Here is a 23708-nt window from a genome sequence, read left to right as displayed (position 1 = left end):
TTGGCCAAGGATGATGGGAGTTGCAGTCCAGCAGCAATCTAGAGGGCCAATCTACAGGCTGCTGAAGGCTGCTGCCAGAGGGTTTTTGCTGGGGTGGCAAGGGGAGGGGAGCAATGCAAGGGAAGCTAAACTGCCTGAAGGCAGCCTGTCTGTTTTCAACATAGGAAGATACTAGTATATAATTATAATTGAATAGGAATGCTGCAGCAGAAGGAAAGGGTTGCTGGGGAAGGGTGCTGCTCTCAAATTGTCCTCAGCACCCAGCTTTTTAAGGCACGTTGTGGCTCAAGAGGTCTACCCCCACTCCTATACAACCATCTTTGAAAAGACCTCAGTGGGGGGTTTTTGCCCACCAAGGAATATGTTCATCTTTGAGTACAGCAACAGGCTTTGAAAGACTTAGAATGTAAAGAACACATTCCGTTCTTTATTTGAAAATGGATAGGAAGTCCTGGCAAAATTACACAGCATAGGTTTGTGTGTTAAGTGTCTTCCAGATGGTCCTGGAAGGGCTGCTGATAAAGACTACTTTGGTGGTCATCTTGCAAATGGGGGCGTGTTGTGGGGAGTTGTTGGCCAGTACATTCAGGATTAACCCACCAAACACAGCACACATTTCAGGCTTTATTTTTTTAAGCTTATTGAGTGTTTTCTGTAATTCTGCAGTTGTGGGGTATCTTTGAGATGTCAAATAGGAAAAACAAGAGTTTTGTTGTTGCAGCTTGGGTTTCATGGAGGCCAAGGAGAGAACAATGGAGTAAGTGTTTCTTTTTCTTCTTTTTCTTCCTGAATCTGTTTTATCTGCATAAAATATTGCTTCCTTCGTATCTGTTCCAGCAGGCTGCCATGTACACTGCTGCCCAAAGTATGATGCAATAGCCAACAAGCTGGGCACAACAGCAGAACTGAGATGCATTCCAGACTCTGAGAAGGCAATGCTTGGGAGGTGTAGCGAGAGGTGCCTTAGGTCGGGCAAAAAAAGTGCAATGGGGCATGGGCAAGAAGATACAGAGTTTTTGCAGAGATGTTGTTCTCTTCCCTGCTCCCCAGCGAGCTTGCTTCTAAAATGCCTTCACTTTTGACAGGCAATTGGAAAGAACAGTTTAATTGCCAAGTTGTTTCCATCAAGTTAGGTTTGGTAACTGGCACTGCTGCATTTTTCCCCTGGGGTGCTCCCATTTTCCTGATTTTTTAAAAAGTGAAATAACAACAGTGTAGGTAAAAGGTGTTTGTTATATGTATTATATGCACAGTCTGCTAGCTTGTGGAGGGTGCTTCTTGTAAAGTGTGTGTGTGTGTGTGTGTGTTAGCTTGAGAACCATGTGAATACGGATTTTTTTTTTTTTTTAATCTAAGCATAGGTGCTGAGCAGAATTTGTTCTATTGCAAGAGAGCATAATTAAGAGTGCCGTTGCTCAAGACGGTGGTTTCATGGGTCCATAATTCAGAAGCCTAGTTTCAGCAATGTGAATTTCTTATTGGAGGACTTCACTGTCCAAAAACAGATTAGGGACTTGTGTAGGCCTTAAACTCGGGACAAGTATTCCATCTAATTCTTACTGAACTGTGACCTTGTAATGTTTGCAAACCAAAGGTTTGTGATGATGGACACACACTGACGTCCCTGAAACATTCTGGTGCCAATACGTCTCCCTCTACCGCCGATGTACCTCTGAGTAGTCTTTAAATGGCAAATGGTTCTTAGGGAAAATTTACTAAGAATATGGAACACTTGTGTTCATTTTGGAAGCCAAGGTTTCCATCAAGGAGATTCTTCCTTTTCAAGGTCCAAAGGTTTCTCTGGTCACCTGTGGTGATCATACGTCAGTTTCCACAGTTGGCTCTGACTTACCTTACTCCATGTTGCCTCATTTTAGCTGAAATAGCTTGTGTCCACAAGCTTGGAAACGAGATTTCTGTTTTAGAGTTTGCATTTTGTATTCTGTTCAAGTTTTGCTTTAACTGTAGATTTAGGTTAAAACTGGATCCCAGCCATACATAGTCCAGCATAACAGATATGCAAAGTTCAAATAATTAAAGGACTATATTTTTAAAAGCAAATAAGGACAGATATTACAATTTTGTTTTAAGAATATCCAGTCTACCACATTGATGTAATCTTATCTTGATATTTTCTGCTGCAGCTTCTTTTCTGTAACAAGCCTGATGGTTTGCCTGCAAAGATCTGCAGGCTTGATATAGAATCAAACCAAATTAAGAGTTGAGGAAAGTATTTTCTGGCCCTGTTACGTATAGGACAATCAAATGAATAGTGAGGGACACCCTTCACTGTACCAACTACACAAATACAGGATATTCCTATCATTGTGGCCACAAGGATGTGGCAAGGAATGTTTCCTGAAATCGAAGGCAGGCAACCGTTCTCCTTTTCCATACCACATATTGCTCAAGGAAATGCTCAAGTGATCATGTGGTACTATTTGGGCTGATCTCCACATCAAGCAAAGGGAACAACTCTGCTGGATGAAGACATTATCCATCTTTGAAATTATGCTACTAGCTTTAAATTTAGAAAAATATGATGGAGAGATACTGAAAGACCTTACCAGATGAATTGGTCTTTGTATCCAGATCCCCCCCCCCTTTCATATATTCTACAAAAGTACTACATTCTATTTGAATGGCTTCTTTTAAAAAAAAAACAATCAACAACTTAGATTTAAGTGGATAAGTAAGTCTGGCATTGTAGTTTATGTTTCTTGCTGAAATTGGGTAAAGAAAAGTTGGCTTCTCTAATGCCTACATAAGGCACAGGTTGTAAACAGGAACATTTTGTCTCAGTTTTGCTTGTACAATCGACTCTCAATTTATGTAGAGATTATGTTGCGGGTATAGCACACAAAGCCAAAATCATGTATAGTAAAAAAACAACAACAACCCACACACACAACCCATTCCTCCTGTACCTCCAAATGCCATCCCAAGGCCACCTGTACTCTCCCAAGGTCTCTGAAAACTCTCCCTGCCCCTCTGACCACTCTCTCAAGGTGAGTGCAATGGCAGGTGGGATTGCCAACATACCCGTATTTTTCGCTCTATAAGACGCACAAGACCACAAGACGCACCTAGTTTTTGGAGGAGGAAAACAAGAAAAAAAATATTCTGAATCCCAGAAGCCAGAACGGCAAGAGGGATCACTGCGCAGTGAAAGCAGCGATCCCTCTTGCTGTTCTGGCTTCTGGGATAGCTGTGCAACCTGCATTCACTCCATAAGACGCACACACATTTCCCCTTGCTTTTTAGGAGGGGAAAAGTGAGTCTTATAGAGCAAAAAATATGGTATTTTCCCCCAAACTGCTGCCCCCTTTATAATTTATTTTTGGGGTTTTTTGGCCAAGTGCTTAAAACTCTGTGTGCGTAAGTTGTGAGTCAACTGTTTATTATTTTGGTGCAGTCAACTTTAAAATCCAGAAAGACAAATTAAGGCAGTGAAAATGCTTTGTCAGAGATGGGGAAGGTGTGGGAATCCTGTTGTTGTTGTTGGGCTCCAACTTCCATCAGCCCCAGCCAACCTGGCCAGTGATCATCTGAAGGGCCAAATGATCACAGTCAATAGTTTCAAGGATTTAAAAGACTCTGGAGACTATCTGCTGATTTTCAATATGGGCCAATACACTAGCTGTTTTTGAGCCAGCATTGTTGGGTTGAAGTTTCCAGCAACACCTTGTCTAGGAGGAGTATGTTCTCAGCACATGGTACAGCTCTTTATGGATATGAAGTATAGAATCAGTATTACATAAACCACCAATATTTCCCCCCCATGGTGTGTTTGTACATACACGAAATACACCACAGAGCAAAAAATGTAGGTAGTTCGTGTAATACTAAACAAGCCCTGATACCGGAGAGGCGAAACAGTACTGTTGGCCAAAGCAGAGATGTAAGAATGAAGAGTCTAGTAATAAGTCTTCCTTATCCTGCAGCCTAAGTCTTGGCACTTCTTGATATCTCTCTGCCTCTCCTTGATGTCCTTGATGACATTGCTCTGCATATGCAGATCCCACCCTGCATAGGCGTAGCCAAGGGGGGCAGTGAGGGGCAGCTGCCCCCCAATCAATAACAATAAAAATACATAGCTGCCCCCCAACAAAAGGTCTGCCCTCCAAAAAAATTCCTGCTACGCCCATGCAACCCTACTTTCAAATATGCAAACCTGACTAGCACCTGTTACATAGATTTTTTGCCTCCAGTGCAGTAGTAGCCTTTGGTCAAGTGAGCTTTTCCTTCAACATAGATTGATATTGTAATACTTCACAGATTTGAACCCAGGAAAAAGGAAAGCTCTCCCGCCTTCTTGCTTTAGCGGTTCTGGTGGAAAGTGAGCAGTAGGTTTTAGAGTTTGTTGGGGCTTCAAGCACTTAACTGTATTGCTCTGAATATATTACAGCACTGCTATGTGCTGGCATGGCAATAATAAATTAGCTCTGGTTGAGACCCTTAAAGCCATAACTTGCTTTTTGCAGTGTATTTTAGTAATGGTTTCCAAATAGAAAAACTGCTCTTTTGTGAGTGTGGAGAGAAATGATATTTTGATCTGAAATGGCTGCTTGGACACGTCTTGGAGACTAGAAAGGCAAAAGGGAAAGCTGAGAGTAGTCTTGAATTTAGGTGGATCTCCAAAAATAGAAATTGATGTTCATGTCCCCCTGTGAACTTGCTTTGAATCCAGGTTGTTGTCTTATGCTTAGTGGAAGGGGGGGGGGGAATTAGGGATTGGACAAGACTTCCTGCTGTGTTAGGGTTTGATTCCTTTTTCATTTAATGAACTTCACTTTTTTTAAAAAAAAATATAGGCACTTCCAAAGCATACTCTCTTGTGCATACTGTTTCAAAGTCTGCTTTTTCCTCTTAGGTCTTTTCATCATATAATACTCAGAGGTCTTGCCACATAAATTTCTGCAGCTGGGTGAACCCTTGTATTGTAATTCGATTACCAGGCACAGGCAGCCTTTCTGTGCTGCATCTCCTGCAGTGCCATCCTCCAGAGAGGAGTGGAGGGCATTCAGTTAATAGGATGGCCCCAAGGCATTTCAAGTCTTTCAAGTCTTTTGCCTCCTCTTCCAGAGTGAAGGACCATCTCGCCCTCCAGTCCTGCGCTGCTTCTGTCAGGTTCCTTTTCTTTTGGAGGAATTTATTGGTACTGGTAAAAGAGTTACTGTCTCTTTAAGAACTCAGTTGCAGAGGGAATTCTAGGAAATGGGGGAGGGGTGGACCCACCATTTTTGTTTGTTTTGTTGCTTCTGCCAATTGTGACAGAAATGAAATCCCTTAAAGGGCCCCTATAGAGGGTGGTGCTGTGGTCTAAACCAGAGCCTAGGACTTGCCAATCAGAAGGTTGGTGGTTCGAATCCCCGCAATGGGGTGAGCTTCCGTTGCTCGGTCCCTGCTCCTGCCAACCTAGCAGTTCAAAAGCACGTCAAAGTGCAAGTAGATAAATAGGTACTGCTCCGGCGGGAAGGTAAACGGTGTTTCCGTGCGCTGCTCTGGTTCGCCAGAAGTGGCTTAGTCATGCTGGCCACATGACCCAGAAGCTGTACGCCGGCTCCCTCGGCTAATAAAGCAAGATGAGGGCCTCAACCCGAGTCGTCCACAACTTGAGCTAACAGTCAGGGGTCCCTTTACCTTTTAATGAGCTGCCCAAACCATCTCTGGTACCTCTGGTTAAGAACTTAATTCGTTCCGGAGGTCTGTTCTTAACCTAAAGCACCACTGTAGCTAAAGGGGCCTCCCACTGCCGCCACACAATTCTGTTCTCATCCTGAAGCAAAGTTCTTAACCCGAGGTACTGTTTCTGGGTTAGCAGAGTCTGTAACCCGAGGTACCACTGTATAAGTCGTTTTGGTCTGGAGAAAAACTTCTGTAGGGCCTGTTGGGCTCCTCACACAGTAACAGAGGGAAAAATCAGGCGAGTAAATGATGGATATGCAGGGCCAGTACTTGCCAGTACATCCCCACTCCTCAGGACTTAAGGCAAAGTGGCCCTTTCTCTCCACAGACTTCCTGGTAACCCCGCTAGTCCAAAATACACACTCTCCCCTCCCCCACTTCCTACATGTCTTCCCAGAAATGGCTGCCTTCATGGTTGAATCCCTCTGGATTCTGGGCAGGGCTTGAGGTTTGTCTCCTCACACTTTGTTCGGACAGGAGGAGCCTGGGATGGGCTATGTCTGGATCCACAGTGACGTTTGCTGTCTGAAGATTTCTGAATTAACATATCTTCCTGAAGATTTTACATTCACTTCCTGCTTTAGCATCTTCTCTCTCTCTCTGTCCCCTTTCCTCTCTAATCCCAGTTTATTACATTTGTATTAATGAAAGTATTGTTACTTTATTATTATTGCCAGTGTCCATCTAGCCAAAAGGCTACTGCATTACTGGCGGTGGGGGAGGTGTAGGTGGGATGCTGAGGCCCACTGGCTGTTCCTTGACCGTTTGCAAAGCTATTGCTGGTAGCAAAATCTCCACAATGAAGGATGATGCTAAGTGCTCTGGACACCCAAACTGGACCGACTTGTGACCACAGCATGCTATCAACTTAAGTGGTTATTGCTGTTGGTGTTGCTGAATATGCTAGTGGTTCAGGAAACTTCAAGGTACAGATCATTTAACTCTAATCAATTTTAAATCTAACACTTGCTGATCATCTTATCAGACAAAGTTAATATTCAGCCTTGCCTTGTGATCCTCTGGAATACAAATCTCTACACTTAGTGTGTTAAAGAGAATCCTGAACAAATGCTTTGAGAATAAGGCTGACTTTCATTCACTCTTTCTGCTCTGCTGTGCTAGCACCCAATGATATGTAAATGTAATGCACTAAGGTACCCATTTAATCTTATTTGTTAGAATAGTTCTCGCATCTAAAGTGGGTCGTCTTCGTTTTCTTCCAAGGGTAACCTAGCCAGCACTTCACTCTGAAGTTTCAGGGGGTGGGGGAGTTTGTCCTGGAATCTGTGTGGTTTCTCATTTAGAATCTATTTTGTATTTAGCCATGTCTAAAGTTTCAGTCTATGCTTCCTTGGAAGCAAATTCCAGTGAAACAGTAGAGCATATGCAAGAAGTAAATGTGAGATGTACACTAAGTAGAAAATATGCATCTGCTGCCAAGTGAGAAGCTCCCAGCATTCGGTGCAGGCTTCTTTAGCCCTTTTATCATTGTTGTTAAGCCATTCTTAAGCTGGGCAGCAGAAGCAGAACATGGACTAACCTTCTGTTGCTTCCTTAGAATTGTTCATATCTAGGCCAGGATCAGCTAAGCTGTGATCCTTCACATATTGCCGGACTCCCGTCTTCCATCACTCCTGACCATTGGCTATGCTGCCTGTGGCTGATGGGAGTTTGAGTCCAAGAAGATCTGGAGGGCCACAAGAAGTTAGGGTCCCCCCCCCCGACTATGCCATAGCCTAAAGCACAACAACCAACTCTTCTTCCTTCACCTTCTTGTCCTGTGGCGCAGCAAAATGAGGATGAGTAAGGGGATAAGGAGATAATTAAAAACAATAAACATTCTACTGCTTCCTCTAAGAATAGAGCACATTTTTGCATTTCTCTGGAAAAACTGAAAGATTACTTAGGAGGAAGTGTGCCTTTTAGGTAAATGCATCTGTAATCAGCAGGCTGGTTTTAAGCTAGGAACTGCTTACTATTTCAGTTTTTTCTGGCTGAGCTGACAGTGATGAACAAGCAACAGTTGGACATCTTGTAATGATGCTACAAGCAACGATTCCTTGAACAATGCATTGAAATTAGATGTCAGATTCTATCTTTATTTTTTTTAACTGGTGGCTTTTGAATTTTAAATACCACTAAGGCCTGATTACTGATTCTATTGTGGATCTTTAAGCCTCCGATTTCTGTGTCATTTTTGCATGTTGATGCATCTTTCGTTTGCTTATGTGTGCCTTGTAAGCTTCTAGATCTGCAGATGCTCGGTTTGACTATAGAAAAATGGTAGTATGTTCTCTGCTATGGTGATTCTGCTCATCTTTTGCTCATGCAGGCATGTTTTGGATAATGCAGCAGGAAGCCTATGTACAATAGATTAAGAATAGCACTGAACCCTGCCGCACAATTGAAGGAAAGGATTTAACTAATATGCATCAGCAAGCTTTTTTAAAAAATAAAATAAAATATTGGACAACACCAACAGCTTTTAAATTGGGAAGGGCTATGAATACACAGAAATCAAGTTTCAAACTCCAGTGCTAGTCTTAGTGAGATTGGATCCCTGCTGAAATTCTAGCAAACATTAAATTGAAGTCAAGCGATGTGGTGTAACATTTTACCTAGAATGGCACATTCCCCACATTGCTAACAAACTTGCAATTAAAAAACACACCAAATAAATAAGCTTGTATTAGAAAATAACATGCCTACTTTTTTCTTTTTTAAAAACAACAACACTTCATTTGGAAACTAATAACATGACTTCTTAGTGGTAAAAACAAGATAAATTTTTAATCTGTGGCAAATGCTTGTCTGTGGTTGAAATGTTTATTGAACTGTGATGCCAGTTGTAGGGAATATACAGCTGTATCTCTTAGAATCTCTTTCTCAAAGGGATTGAAGCACAAGCGTTTTACATGTACCTAACCTGTTCTCAGTGCTGCTAGTTCATAGTGCATGTGATGATGCTGTAGGGGAACCCCTGTAACGGTTCACAAAGCCACTGTTACATTTATTACATAACCACGTCTTTGGTGCCAGTCTATCTATGTTATGACTTGAGATTTTTACAACATTCCTGATCTGACCAGTGTGATGTGATGCTTTTGTTTTCTGATGCTGAGAAGATCAGGGGTCATTCTTGTTTACAAGGTTCTAAATGGCTTCCCTCCCCCTTTGCCAAGAGTTAACACACCATTACACACCCCATCAGTGTGGAAACCCAATCTTTTTCTTTTTCATTCTCTTTCTCTCTCTTTCCCTTTTCTCGTACAAAGCTTGTGTGTCTAATGCATCTGAATTACCAAGCCATACGCCCAACCATGGATGTTTTCCTTTCTTGTCCCATCTGACATTTCTCTGTTGCCTGATATTTATAACCTGCGCTGTGGTTTGTACAGATGTGTTTTCCTAAGGATTCAATGAAAGCTATCTCCGCAAGATAGTAACAGCTGGGCATGTGGCAACCTTTTGTAAATTTGGCGCGTCTGCCACTCCCTTCTGTTTACTGCTTTTGGGAAGACAATTCCACTAAATAAAATTTGCAATCTAACACTGTGACTCTCTACAGACCTAACATAGCATCAAGGGAACAAAATACTGTAAAAAAATGCTTTTTATGTTGTGTTTAAGTAACAAGGATATGACATTTCTGGGGTTTTGCTGTCAGTGTATTTAAGGCTTTCACGTTGGTTAATGTTTGCTTGAAATGTGAGTACACTCATCGGTTGTGAATTATTGTACATGAATTTTGTATCTGAGACCCACTCAAATTATATGTACTACCAATATACAATAAACATATTTGCTTAAAAGTGTGCGTTTCAGCCTTCAGGAATAGGTGGGCTACACATTTTAATGAATGAAACTCAATCATTACTGTTTATCATTATTATTCTCAACCACATTGATGAATAATAAATCTCATTACATTCTGGCTTTAAAGAAAGTATAAGAGCCCTGCTGGATCAAACTCAAAGCCTACATATAGTCTAGCATTCTGTTCTCACAGTGGCTAACAAGATGCCTATGGAACATCCATAAACAGGACATATGAACTAAAACACTCTCCTCCTGTTCCCCAGAAACTGGTTGGGGGGGGGGCGCATACTACCAATATATAGTAATTATGACTATTGAAAATCAAGGCAGTTTATTCTTGTGAAAAATAGTTAGGAAATGCCAGGCTTGGTGGGTTTTTTTAAAGCCTTGGATTAGAGACCACAAAGAACCCACCTGCATTAGCAATACATTGTGCTGTTTTTTCTTCCTGTGATGTCACACATTGGTCAATGACAGCAGATATCTTAAATTTGGTTCTAGAAATTAAAATAACCTGGAAATTTCTACCGAGAAGTGGGCTAAACATGAAACTATATGAGGGAAGCAATCCAAAAGGCTTTTGGGGGGTGGGGAATCAACACCTCCCCACCCACTACCAGCAGAAATGCATTTTCTTGCATGGCCATCTTGGGACCAGAGTGACATTTCATTCTCGGCTGGGGCTGATGGGCTTTGGAGCTGAGCAACACTTGGAGGGCCCAATGTTCCTGCCACCCTAGGGTAGACAACAGCTGACCCCCTCAAATGCCCCAATGTCCCGGGACATCGCGAATTCACAGATCCGGGAATGTCCCGCTTTCGCTTAGCTGGCAAGGAGACTGAGAGTTGCCGCCGCTTTCCAAAGTGCGCGGGCAAACACCGCTGCCCTTGCCCTTGCCTAGCGCGGCGGAAGGGCTTCAATGCTGCAGCTTCCTCGGGGGAGGGGGGCGGACCTTTCAACAAGGGGCCGGGCTCGAAGCTGCGTTCTTGGCCGCCGATGAGCAGCGCCCCGTTGCGGACGGAGTCCGGCGCGCTCAGCTCCATGCCGTTCATGTGTACCATCCTTCTGTTGGGAGGCAGGGGGCGGTGGGGTCTTGGAGGGACTGCCTTGGCTGGGGGGCGGGCGACGAGGAAGGAGGGCGGCCGAGGCAGAGACTGCTGCACTAGAGCAGAGGAGGGAGATGATGGGGGGGGGAGCAGGGGGGGAGCAGCGGGGCAGAAGTGCCATTGCAATCCGGCGGGGCGCCCTTGCCCGGCAGCAGGAGGGGAGGAAGGAACCGAGTGGTGGGGGGGCAGCTGCGTCCACGCCCCCTTCTTCACCTGCTGCTTCCCGGCGGCCGGATCTAGCCGCGGGATCCAGCCGCGGGTGGCAAGCGGCTTTGCGGGGAAGCGATGATCTGCAGGGGCGTCTCCTGCTCCTGGGTTGCTTGCGAGCTTTCTCTGCGGGCTTCAGCAGGGCGCCTTGTGCTCTGCTTGCCTGCCCGCCTGCCTGCCTGCCTGCTTGGAAGTCAGCGCCTTTCAGCCTGGGGCAAATCGACATCAAGGCTGCAGCTCCCACTTACTCACGCGGGGTGGGGGATAACAAAGGAGGGGCCGATTGTGACATGAGGCACCGTAATGATGCTACAGGGGACGTTTCCCCCCTGCACGTGGAGACAGGCTCCCAGCACAATGACAGCGCTGCCTAGCGGGCCTTTGAACTGGCAGTAAAACATCAAGATTCAATTTTGTCTCCCGAAGCAGACGGATTCCAACACCAATATTTGGAAGAATATTTAGCAGCTTTGCAGAGAGACTGGGTCCAAAAAGGTTAAGTATGGATTGGACCCTGGCTGGGGCCTTCTGTCTGTGTAACTGCCCCTGAGCCCTTAGTTGGCGGGACCTCTGCCCCAGCCCTTCTTGACAGGCGGAAGAGCTTGAAACTTGGGGAATGATTTGGAAGGGATGCTAACTCATGAGAGAAAGAGGTAGTTACCCCTGTTACATCATATGTTAGACTTGGGTGGGGAGGGAGGTGGTTTTCTTTCTTTGTATAGATCAGCACTTTTTTAAAGTATTAACTGTGGATTACAAATTTTAAAAAAGCTAATGAGCTTGGCAAACTGTAATACTGTTTACGTATCTCTTTTATTTAGTTAGTTCTACTATAATTATATAGTAAACATTAATAAACATTAATAAAATCAGCAGTTAAAATATACATATTTAAGAAACACATACAGTATTGAATACCCCCTTGCATTGCAGGAGGGTTGGACTAGATGACACTCTGGGTTGCTTCCAACCAAAATGCAAAACTCCATGTATCCGAAGAAAGAGCAAAGCGTGATGGCAGAACACCTGCTTCACATGCAGAAAGTCCCACGTTTGATCCATGGCACCGTATCAGTCTCCTTTTTGTGCTGCTTTCATGTTTGCCACAAACACTGCAACTTCCTATGCTCCTTCTTGAACTCCAAGGAACTCAGGGGGCCATCTATAGCTTCCTCCTGCCCCGAGCGGGAAATTGAGCCCTGCTCTCCCAGGTCCAAGCCCAGCACTCTAACCACTCGGCCGCATGGACTCTCCTGGAATCTTGGCATGGTGGCCGTGCGTTCCATGTCACCAAGCAACGGAGGCTGTGACTGTTTGAACTGAGGTTCTGGCATCCTCAGCGTCGAGAGGTTGGCAGAGGTTTGCTGTAGTGACCCTTGCTTATTTAGATTAGAATATGGCATCTCAGAGACTCCTGGAGGTGAGTGAAAGTTGGCATTTCCAGGGGACTTAGCTTTAGGACGTAGAATAATGGTATCACCAAGTTTGGCAAAGAGCTATCAAAGGTCAAAGGAAGCTTCTGTTTGTGTTTGTTGGTTTGTTTATTCGAATGTAAGCCTGTGACTAGGGAATGTCTTGTTTTTGATTTTGTATAAGCCTCTCTGGGAGCCTTTTTGGCTGAAAAGAGGAGTACAAATGCTATGAATGAATGAATGAATGAATGTGTTCTCCTTGTGGACCTCTCTGACCATCATCTCTTGTTTCAGGTCACCTTCCTTCCTGCAGAGCAGCTCTTGGAGGCCAAGTGCTTCCTGGCCAGTGACCTTGCTGTTGAGAGCACCTTCGAGCCCTTGGACATCTCCTATTTGCTGCAAAGAGTTCAGCGGCAAAGCAGTGGAGGTAGGATGCTGCCAGGGTGGGAGAGAAGAATCTCCACCTTGAAGTAGGGGAGTCCACCCCATGCCATTGGGTGGCCATGACACATGTTTGTTGGGAGGGGCCTCACAATGTCAGAACAAGAACCTCAGCCCAAGGGTCCTGAGACAGCCCCACTTCATGGTACCATCTAAGTGACCCTCTCCTTCATCTCTGACAGGTGGAGGTGCTGCTGGAGGCCTTCCATAAGATCACTCCAAGGTCTACAATGGAGGGCAGAGAAGTGGCCATCTTAGCTTATCATCACCTGGAGAAAGTGGTTGAACACCTCCTCCAATTTTCTTTCACGTATGAGGCACTCAGGCTTGCCTAAGAGAGATGTTGGGAATCTCCCTGAGGGGGGAGGCCAGGCAGCTGGAGAACCCGCTCCCCACAGTGTCAGCAGCCAGTCTCCAAATCTCTTCCTCCCTCTGGATTCCCAGCTGATTTGCTGCCTCATGGCAACAGACAGAGGATTTGGAGGGCTCCCGCTGTGGTACCATAGCCAGGATTAGGTCCTTTAGCAGCAAGAGCAACAGAGCAGAAGCCGAGAAGGCAGGAACAGGTCTCTGTCCTCTAGACGAGGCAGCAATGGGTGAGATTGGTGCAGGTTCCCCCTCTCTTTTTGCCATCTGCAGAGATGCAGCAGCACAGAGGGACTGATCCAGATCACTGAGGGATCCTTCTGGAGTGCAGGAGACCAGGGAAGACCAAGCCATTTCCTCTCTCTGTGGCATGGCAGCAAGCAGTAGAGTTCCTGATGGAGCCGGACCACCTGTGGAGGGGTCAGGTTTAGAGGCAAAGCATCTTTCTGGACCCGCACCACTGCCCAGAGAACCAAATGGTCCCCTCCGTGCAACAATGCGCCATCCCTGAGCCAAGAGATCTGACTGTTGCTGTGCCTGCAAGAGAATATGGCAGGAGGTTTTGGCTGACCAACAACAACTACTCCATCTCAAGGCTGAGCAGCTGCATCAGAGCCCCTTGGCAGAGTCTGCCACCGCTGTGGTAAGGGCGAATCCCCTGCTTTCTGGCTTCTTCTCCCCAGAGTAATATCAAGGGGTTTCTGTATTCTGCAGAAAAGCAGGGAAAGTGACTTGCACTTCTCTCTCTCCCAGCAACACCTGACCAGCCTGTTGCACACCATCCGCAGGATGGATGAATGCAAGGTACCTGTGCGCCATCACTTTCCACAGCTGCTGATAGCTGCCAACTTCCTGCCTGCCCAGGAATTCCTCAACTCAGTAGCACATCGCAAAGGGACAAATTGAGTCCTTTTTCCTTCAGCCTATGGTGTTTCTTGTCCAGCTTGATTTTCCAAGGGAGACTATCCTTCAGGTGGCTACTAGGGAGCAAGGATGCGGAAGGAATTTGATTCTGTTTGCATGTCAAGGCAGATCTGCATAATTCATAATTTCTGGAAATAGCAACTTCTGGAGGAGCCTTGTAAATGTGGTTTTCTAGTTTGGTTGTTGGTGTTTTGGCCATTGTCAGACACGATAGTGTCTGGCAGGTCGTGTGTGGTGAACACCCACCACAGGGCCCGGATGACGACCCCAGAGGTCATTGTTGAGACTGGCATCACCTTGAGCCACTTTGAGAAAGAGTCCACAATGATAAGGAACGTCTGACCTTGGAATGGGCCAGTGAAATCAATGTAGAGTCTCGACCACGGTGTGCGTGTCATCTCCCACTGTTGAATCGGGGCCTTGGGCATGGCCAGTTGGGACTCTGGCAGGTCTGGCAGTGCTGGACCCACTCTTCTACTGCTGCATCAATGCCTGGCCACCAGACGTAGCTCCTGGCCAAAGCTTTCATGCAGACAGTGCCTGGATAACTCACATGGAAAGCCTCCAGCACTCTGGTCCGCAGCTTAGCAGGGATCATGACCCAGTTTCTCCACAGCAGACATCCCTTTTAGACTGACAGTTCATGTTGCCGGGGATGATTGGGGAGAACTCTGCATCAAGGCGACTCGCTGGCCACCCCCTCCACACCCAGTTGAAGATGCAGGAGATGGTGCAATCCTTTGCCAAGTGCGTGGCGACATCTGTGACATGGAGCGGTGGCTGGGACAGAGCCTCCAGTAGCATCACACCATAGGCTCGGGATGGGTCGGTGTCAATGTCTGCCAATGACAGGCGGCTTAGGGCATCTGTGTGGCCCAGTTTCCTACCAGGATGGTGGTGCAGCACGTAGTCATATGCATTGAGAAAGATGGACCACCTTAGCATCCTCGGAGACTGGATCTGGGGCGTCTGCCGATCAGGAGCAAAAAGGCCCAGCAGAGGTTTGTGGTCAGTCACGATCGTGAAGTGGCAGCTGTAGATGTAGTCATGGAACTTCTTCACTCCTGCCACAATAGCCAGAGCCTCCTTGTCAGACTGGGCATAATTGCGTTCCATAGATGACAAGGTCCTGGAGTAGAGTGCAAAGGGGGCCTCCCGCCTATCCAGTAACTGGTGGCTGAGGACCATGCCGATTCCATACGGGGGAAGCATCTGAGGCAAGCACAATGGGCTTTGTCTCATCAAAATGGGTAAGAACGTTGTCAGAGGAGAGCAGGTGTCTGACAGCATTGAAAGCAGAATCCTGAGCATGGCCCCAGTTCCAAAGGGCTTTCTTGTCCAATAGCTGGTGCAGGGGCTCTGCTATTGCTGCCTTATGGGGAAGAAAGGAGTGGTAGTAGTTCAGCAAGCCCAGGAAGGACTGCAGCTCTTGTTTCGAGCGTGGTGGTGCAGCACTTTGGATGGCCTTGACCTTTGCCAGTGTGGGGTGGATGCCGTCAGCATCAATCAAGAACACAAGGAACTCAAACTTGGGCACCCCTGGCATTTTTCTTTCTTCACCTTAAGGCTGGTGTCTTGGAAACAGCGCAGGACGGGCTGCAAGTTCTACCTCGGACTCCCCTGTGATGAGGACGGCATCAAAATAAGGAATGACGCCCAGGAGGTCTTTCAGGACTCTTCCATGAGGTTTTGGAAGAGGTCTGGGGCCACACTGACACCAAACTGTAGTCTCTTGATGTGGAAAGTCCCGCGGTGGGTCACGATTGTCTGTGCCTCAGAGGTAGCCTCAACGACCAGAAGTTGTTGGTATGCCTGGGCCAAGTCTTGCAAAGACTTTTCCACCATCCAGCAATGCAAGGAGATGACTCACAACTGGATACACATGCTGCTGCAGGGCCTTGATGAGGGTGCACTTGTAGTCAGCGCAGATTCTCACATCCCCGTTTGCCTTAAGGGGAGTGACAATTGGGGTCTCCTCTTGAACATGCAGGACTGGGTCAAGTCCCCTTGTTTGATGAGGTGATCTAGCTCTGCATCAAACTTGGGTTTCAGGGCGAATGGCAGTCGCTGAAGTTGCAGTGGCAGGTAGTCTGCCACAAAGCCACAACAAAGGCAGCAATGGATTCACCTGAGGCCTGGTCTTATTTGTAGAAGGCATGCTGGCAGGCAATCTCTGATGACTGGGGAGCAAAGAGGGTCCTCAGCTTCAGCATTATTGCATCGAGCGTTGTATCGCTCAGTTTGGCCACTGGAGCCTAGGCAATCTCGAACGTAGCAGCCCCCCCCCACACTGAACAGCATAGCCCGCTTCAATTTGGAGTCAGTCATGTTATTGGTTGCAAGGAAGAACTCAAGCCGGGTGGCACAGTTTCCCTGGAACTGTGGTGTCAAATACCTCGATGTGGCCCTGGGTGGCCATGACATCCACTCTGTGTGATCTGCCATGTGGCTGCAGTCAGTGATTTCATCTCAGCTGAGGCGACAGTTTTCCAGCAGTGTTTTCAGCTTGTGGAAGCTAGCCAGGGATGCATACCTAGCCTTACATCCCACCTTCGTCACCAATGAAGTGTAGGTGAGTTCCCACAAGGCAAGACACAGTGATAACAGCAAGAACCTTTATTGAACTTCATAACAGCAAAACAGGGGCAAAGCAACTAGTTATATACATTTCTGAAAGCCTGGGCTATTCCCACTCCCAACATGATTGGCTGTTTAAACTTCCAAACTGTGAATCACGACTCAGAGTTCAAGGGCCAATGGCAGAGGCCCAAATCCTGAAATGTTCTGTGATCGGACATCATGTATCGAATCAGAACACAGGAGCTCAGAATCCTTAGTCCAGACTCAAGCTCAGGCAAACACAGACCACTGAATACATAGCATCTGCCCTCCCCAATTTAGACGGCAACCCCAATAGAGGGTTCGCCAACAGGCATCCTTCAGAATTTGAACCTCACCCCTACTTTGTACTCTGAGTAATCATTTACCTTAAATATTCTGTGGTTCATGTCAAGGCTCCAGATTGTCTCCAGTTTTAGTTCTCTTCAGAGTAGACCAGTTGGATTTGACATACATGATGAATTTAGGTCCATTCATTTCAGTGGGTTTGCTCAGCACAGAACATAGTTGGATCCAACTCTCCATCTGTAAATAAGACTACACATGGTGGATAAAATGAGAACCCGCCTAAACCTCCATCAGAAAAGTGCTTTGTGGGGACAAGGAAAGTATCCCATCTTATCACCAAAGAGTTTCTTTCTTTTTGGGTCTCTTGAGCTGCTTATCTACAATATGCTGGTCTATCCCTGTAAGGAAGCACTGGACCACCTGCTCACCTGGCTGCAACATGATCACCTACAAATCCGGAAGCTCAGACTCAGAGGGATATCCCTGCTTTTGGACTCTGAGATGGCAAGTGATGCTTAGAGCAGTGGCGTAGCGTGGGTTGTCAGCACCCAGGGCAAGGCAAGTAATTTGCGCCCCCTAACCCTGAGTGAGCCAAGTAGGGGCAGAGAGCTGTGAGTGCGAGCGCGCGCGCCCCCAGATGTTGCGCCTGGTGCGGCTGGCCCCCCCTGCACCCCCCACGCTACGCCACTGGCTTAGAGGGAGGGCGCAAGAAGAATTTAGATTCGAATCACAGCCAAGCACAAGTCTTTGCTAAAAGAAAAGCTGTTGGGCCTTTCAGATCTTTGAAAAGAGTATTTCTTTCGTGTAGTACCCTGAAGATGCTGGCTGTAAGCTACTGCAGTCTGGCTGCCCATGTGAGTATTATGGAACAACTGCTTTCTGGATTGCACATTACATAATACACTGTTGAGGAACGGTCCTAGGCATTCTTTATTCTGAATAGGATCTTTAAACCATGAAATAATTTGTTTGAAAGATGAACAGTCCCTCTGTTCATGGGGTTCTGCGTGACAATGTCTCAAGACATTGTTTACTGCTCTGAGAGTTGGGTTGGTTTTTAGCATCAGGCAGTATATGAATTCTGTGAAACCATTAAAAGCATTGAAACATCAGGGGCTGCTTCAGGGCAGGGCTAGAGACCAATTGCTTCCAGAACAACTTCAGGAGCCATTCAAGAACTGGTCATTGTAATTCACTTCAAAGATGAGGATGAGGTGGCCAAGGTGAGGGCCAACAAGGTTGACTTACTCAATAGGAGGGAGAGATTGTTCTCAGGAGCTTCAGAGATTGTCTAGCTTTTGAAGGACAACTAATTCGTTACAGTACTGCATTCCTCCTCCATCATCCCATTTTCTATTTCCATCTTGCAGCCAAACCATTTTGGATTGTTGGTCCAGCTCTGGCTCTCAGGCATGGCTCACTGAGCTTCTTGCAAGCATTTGCAATCCAAATTAATGGCTTATTGGCTGTCAAACAGAGGTGAAACCAAAGGAAAAAGGAAGAGGAGAGGATAAGGAGCAAACTAGAGTGACTCCCACTGAAGTCAGTGGGACATCCTTCTGAGAGAATTGCAGAAACAGGAAGGGGCCGATCACTTTCACCCCAGGGCTGCCACTAGAACGTGAAATCTGTTGAAGAGCTCATTTCTGAGTTCTCCTTGACTTCTAACCCTCTTCTCAAGGCCACAAGGAGGGCTGTTTGCCATCTAGCCCCACAAGTCAAGTGGTGGGTACATCCCAAAAGCCTTGGCCTCCACTTTGTATTCCACCCAACAGCTAAGCATCTGGTAAGGTCACTTTCTTTGTTTGCAGCTTTGCACAGGGTTACCCCATTTCATATTCCCACTAATCCAGTAGAGGTTAGTTATGTATGCCTAACTGGGGCAGCAGGTGTCGCCAATGCTCCATGGCTGCCCAGGGTCCTGGTCCTTGCAGGACTCTCTCAATCTTCTTGAATGGGGGGAGCAGGCAACCCCCCCCCCCCAGCAGCAGTTTGGTTCGCTTTCTCCATTATAAAAAGTCCCCTTTTAATTATTTATTCACCATCAGCGGTGATAATTTCTGGAGCAACAAGAGGGTCTAACGTTACTGATATTTAGTACTGGTCTTAACAGCTTGCTTGAGGGATTATGGAGGACAGGGAAGGTGTCATGGAGTTCTAGAGAAATTGAGCAAATTGGCACGTTGATTTTCTATGAATTTTATAGATTTTAGTCCCTTTTGTCCTTGACAATTGGAAATAAATGGATATATTGTAGCGAAGAAGGAGGTGAAGAAGACATGCCCCCCCCTTCCGTATCAAGTACCCTTCTAAGAGAACCTCCTTTCTGTCTTTCCTGCATGAAACGATGAATCCACGCTGGAAAATGGCGGCCTATTGACTGGAGCCTGGGAGGAGGCCTCCGGAAACAAGAAGACCCACACAAGAATGTCATCTGCCCGGGAAGGAGGCTCAGCAGAGACGCCGTCTGCAACCTCGATCCACACCCTTATGGTGACTTTGGGGATTAGACACTTTTTACTGAGTATTTACTACAGCGAGGTGAAAACGCAAGAAGAACTTGAAGTATGAGCAACAGCTTCCTCAACCGTGTTCTACAGAAGAACTTATATAGTTTAGGGAAGTTTTTAATGTCTGGCATTTTAATGTATTTTTAATCTTTTATTGGAAGCCGCCCAGAGTGGCTGGGGAAACCCAGCCAGCTGGGCGGGGTACAAATAATAAATTGTTGTTGTTGTGTTTCGGCAAGACTGAAAAATGTCCTAGAAAGAAAGTCCTCATGATCCCCCACTGAAGCAGGGCCAGTCAATAAATTAAATGTGAACAAGAACTGGGGCACATATAAGGAACTCATTGATCTTAGAGAGGATACCATCAGGCTTAAAAAAGAGAGGTTAAAATGGATATATTGAATAGTATAGGTGAAATATGCCGCATTCAAGGGTAATAACACTTTAACAATTTATGTAAGAATGTATGAGAGTATATTATACTGCATTTTTAAATATTGTTTTCTTTTTTTTATATATGCATCATTGTTCTTTCCTCCCCTCACTCCCACCTTTTTCCTTGGTATCACTTTATTTCTTTATAATTGGAATTCTTTCATCAATTTTTTTATTTATTGAAAAAGGGTAAATATGGAAACCATGGAAGGGGAGGACGGGAAGAAAATGCATAAAGTAACTTACAGTTTATGTTAACATTTGTTAAGTTTTTTTGTAAAAAATCAATAAATAATATTTTTTTAAAAATAAAAGAAAAAGAGATGCTTGGTTGAGAACTCTTCCTTGAGACTCCTCCCCAGCACATTGTTTCTGACCTAGTCCTGGGGTCCCCACCTTCTTTGGCGATCACTCATAGCCAAGTAAGATTCTTCCATGAATATGGTCCGTAAGTGACTATGGAGGCCAATTCTGGATTCACATGTCCTTCCACAGTGGGGACATAGGTTTCCGGGCAGGAGTTTATTATGGTGAGGATTCGCCAAATGTTCCTTCCTCTTAGCAAGTTTCTACCTTTCGTCCTGAGTTTGAACATCTTCAAAGTCTATGACACCTTTGGTAAAGGCTGTTCCCCAATTGGAGCGCTCGCAGGCAAGTGTTTCCCAGTTGTTGGTGTTTATACGACTTTTTTTAGATTTGCCTTGAGAGAGTCTTTAAACCTCTTTTGTTGAGCACCAGTATTATGCTTTCTATTTTTAAATTCAGAATAGAGAGTTGGAAGACAATAATCAGGCATCCACACAACATGACCATTCCAACAAAGTTGATGTTGAAGAATCATTTGCTTCTTCCAGTACACTGGCATTAATTTGCCTGTCTTCCCAAGTGAGATGTAACATTTTTCAGAGACACCATTGATGGAATCTTTCAAGGAGTTGGAGATGGCATTTATAAGTGGTCCATGTTTCACAAGCATACAGTAAGGTTGGTAGTACAACAGCTTTATAAACAAGCATTTTTGTTTCCCTGCAAATGTCCAGTCCTCAAACTCTCTGCACTTCAATCAGGAGACGTTGGAAGCTCTCCAAGTTGGTGGCCATCACTGCCTCCTGTGGCAGTGAGTTCCATAGTTTTAACTACTTGCTGCATGAATAAGAGTTCTGGTGTTATGAGATAAATGTTTTGTTATTTATTTATTTATTTATTTATTTATTTATTTATATTCCACCCTATCCCTGGAGGTTTCAGGGCAGCTCACAGAACAAAACTAGAACACAAAATCACAAAATATATAATTATCCATCTGCAAGGATCTTCTAATGAGCAATTGTAACGTATGGCTGTGGATCTTTGCCAAGGGTTTCAAAAGAAACACCCCTTCTGTTTTTTTTAAAGCAGGCAAATTGACTCTGCCACTGAATAGAAGATTAATATGTAAAGCAAAACATCCCATGAACCAGCACAAAAGAGGCAGTTTTATTGATTTTAGAAAGATTGGAGGTGGTGGTGGGAGAGGGGAGGGAGACATGAGACTTTTGCAACTGCTGGTCTATAAAAAGCAGCTCAGCCAGCAAAAGGAGCTGGAAATCATGTTGATGAGTGCCTGAGATCCTGATGAGGTTGCTAAAACCCAGCTCTGAAGCTTGCATTTCTGCAGCTGAGCAGCTGAAAGCAGATGCATAAAGCATCAGATTATAAAAAACACCCTGCTCATCTGAAATGTGGAGATTTAAAGAGCACCTTTGACTGAAGAAAATATCATTTATAAAAATATATCTCTTTAGTCTCACTGAAGAGGATGTCCCTATTTTCACTGGAGAAATGTTGGAGGGCATGCAATAAATTAGATGGGCCACGGCATCTGACTTGGTATAAGGCAGCCTCCTAGGGGACCCGGGTGGTGCTGTGGTCTACCACTGAGCCTCTTGGGCTTGCTGATCAGAAGGTCGGCTGTTCGAATCCCCACGATGGGGTGAGCTCCCATTGCTCTGTCCTAGCTCCTGCCAACCTAGCAGTTTGAAAGCACGCCAGTGCAAGTAAATAAATAGGTACCACTCTGGCGGGAAGGTAAACTGTGTTTCCGTGCACTCTGGCACTCGTCACGGTCCTCCGTGCGCCAGTAGCGGTTTAAACCTGCTGGCGACATGAACCAGAAAGCTGTCTGTGGACAAACGCTGGCTCCTTCGGCCTGAAAGCGAGATGAGCGCCACAACCCCATAGCCGCATTTGACTGGACTTAACCATCCAGGGGTCTTTTACCTTTACTTTTTACCTTAAGGCAACCTCCTGTGTTACTATGTGATGTACATTTAAAGCATATGGTTTCTCTTAAAAAACTCGTTTGTTAGGGGTGATGGGAATGGTAGCTCTGTGATGGGTAAACCACAGTTTCTAGGATTATTGGGTTGGGGGGAGCTATGTGATTTAAATCTATGGTGTAATGCCCTCAGCAGTGAATTTTATATTTAGAAATAGGGAAGACACCTAGTGTTACATGGGGAAAGTGTTGAGGTGTGAGAGATAATCAACCTGTAGCCCTCCAGATGTTGCATGTAGTCCTTGGGGATTATGGGAGTTGGGACCCCAGCAACAGTAGCTGGAAAGCCACAGGTTGACTACGCCTTTGGGGGGATTCGCTCCAAATTTATTTTATTTATCTGGAGTGTTTATAACCCGATGCCCATTGAATATTTTGAATCCAAGTTGGGAATGACAAAATTGACATATACAGGTGAGAGAGATAATAACCATGTAAAAATTTATTAGCCCTTTCACAAAAACAAATCAGCACTTTCCTCACAAAGCAAAGGACAGCAATAAAAAAAGTCACAGTCTGCTTTGGCAGAGACTTGAAGCAAGTTTACTTAAGTGTAGGCAGCTACCTCTTTATTAAAAATGAAAAATATTTTTTATATAACAGCAAAGAACAAAATGGTGTTTCTTTCATTTTCTGTACAGCCTGCATACACGCCTCCTATTTAAATCACCTTTATTGGGAACAGTAGTTTGCTAAGGGTGCTATTGGAATTGTAGGTCTGTGAGGGCAAACCACAGTTCCCAGAATACTTTGCGGGGTGAGAGTTAAGCGTGTGCTTTAAATGCATGATGAGCGTCCTTTGAGGGCCTGCCTCCCGCTCTGTCCCGCCTCCTCGAACGTCGTCCTGAGGCGAAAGTGGGAGGGGCGCGACGTGTGACGCAAATACCGCCTCCATTTTTTTTCACATCCGCCCTTTTTCAGTCACGCGAGGGGTGGGGCCTCTTCTTTAGCCACGCCTCCGAAGTGGTCACGCCCTCCAACTTTATATCGTCTCCTTCGCTACACACACTTACACACAAACAAACAAACAAACAAACAAACAAACAAACAAACAAACAGCACCTCTCTCTGCGCACGCGTCCCTCGTCCCTTTCTGTCACGTCACTTCCGCCAGCCGGTGGTGACCGTGTTTCCGGGTCCGGCTGAGTGGTTGAGGCGTCCGTTCTGTCAGGAACCAGCCGGTGAGTTAAGAGAAAGGGTTTTACGTTCCGCCTTTTCTTTTCCTTGGACTTTAAAGGGTGCGTGAAATGTCAGTGTATTGCGGTCGTTGGGGGTGGGTTTCTGTTTTGCTTTCTGGAGGGTGGTAGTAGTGTTGGAAAGAAAGGTGAGACGGTAAATACGGTAAATAGGGAAGGTTTGGCGCGGCTGTTAAGAGCCTCCGTCTTCCCCGCTCATTTACCATATTTATTGCCTATAAAAGGACCAAGCAAAAGATGCGAGAGTGTTCGGGTTCCCCAACGCTGTTCTTCAGGCGGCATGTAAAAGGAAAAGGGTTCGAGGAGGGAAGAGGGGAAGATTCAGACATCGTTATTCATTATTTATTTATGAATTATTCTTACACTTACGTCCCACTTT

The 23708-nt window shown here is 45.6% G+C and overlaps 1 protein-coding gene and 1 long non-coding RNA gene across 8 annotated transcripts in view; both read left to right on the top strand.

Moving 5' to 3' along the window:
* LOC310669698 overlaps nt 1–20136 on the top strand; it is a 173191-nt gene extending 153055 nt beyond the window's left edge. The window contains exons 2-6 of the long non-coding RNA XR_014507274.1: nt 5840–11474; nt 12528–12660; nt 12857–16536; nt 18242–18968; nt 19174–20136. This is a non-coding gene — a long non-coding RNA (uncharacterized lncRNA). The remainder of the gene's footprint in view (nt 1–5839; nt 11475–12527; nt 12661–12856; nt 16537–18241; nt 18969–19173) is intronic.
* A 2839-nt stretch (nt 20137–22975) lies between these two features.
* Nucleotides 22976–23708, top strand: part of GOLGA1 (golgin A1) — a 38622-nt gene continuing 37889 nt past the window's right edge. For 4 of the 7 annotated variants that reach the window (XM_083423554.1, XM_083423553.1, XM_083423552.1 and 1 more), the window contains exon 1: nt 22976–23314. The gene's annotated coding sequence lies outside the window, so the exon portion shown is untranslated. The remainder of the gene's footprint in view (nt 23315–23708) is intronic. The other 3 variants (XM_083423556.1, XM_083423555.1, XM_083423551.1) reach the window with 2 other exon arrangements.

This window comes from Podarcis tiliguerta, assembly GCF_965153285.1.
Source record: "Podarcis tiliguerta genome assembly, chromosome: Z".
NCBI lineage: Eukaryota > Metazoa > Chordata > Lepidosauria > Squamata > Lacertidae > Podarcis > Podarcis tiliguerta.
The sequence above is the reverse complement of the archived record's forward strand: the minus strand, read 5'-3'. Positions and strand labels throughout refer to the sequence as shown.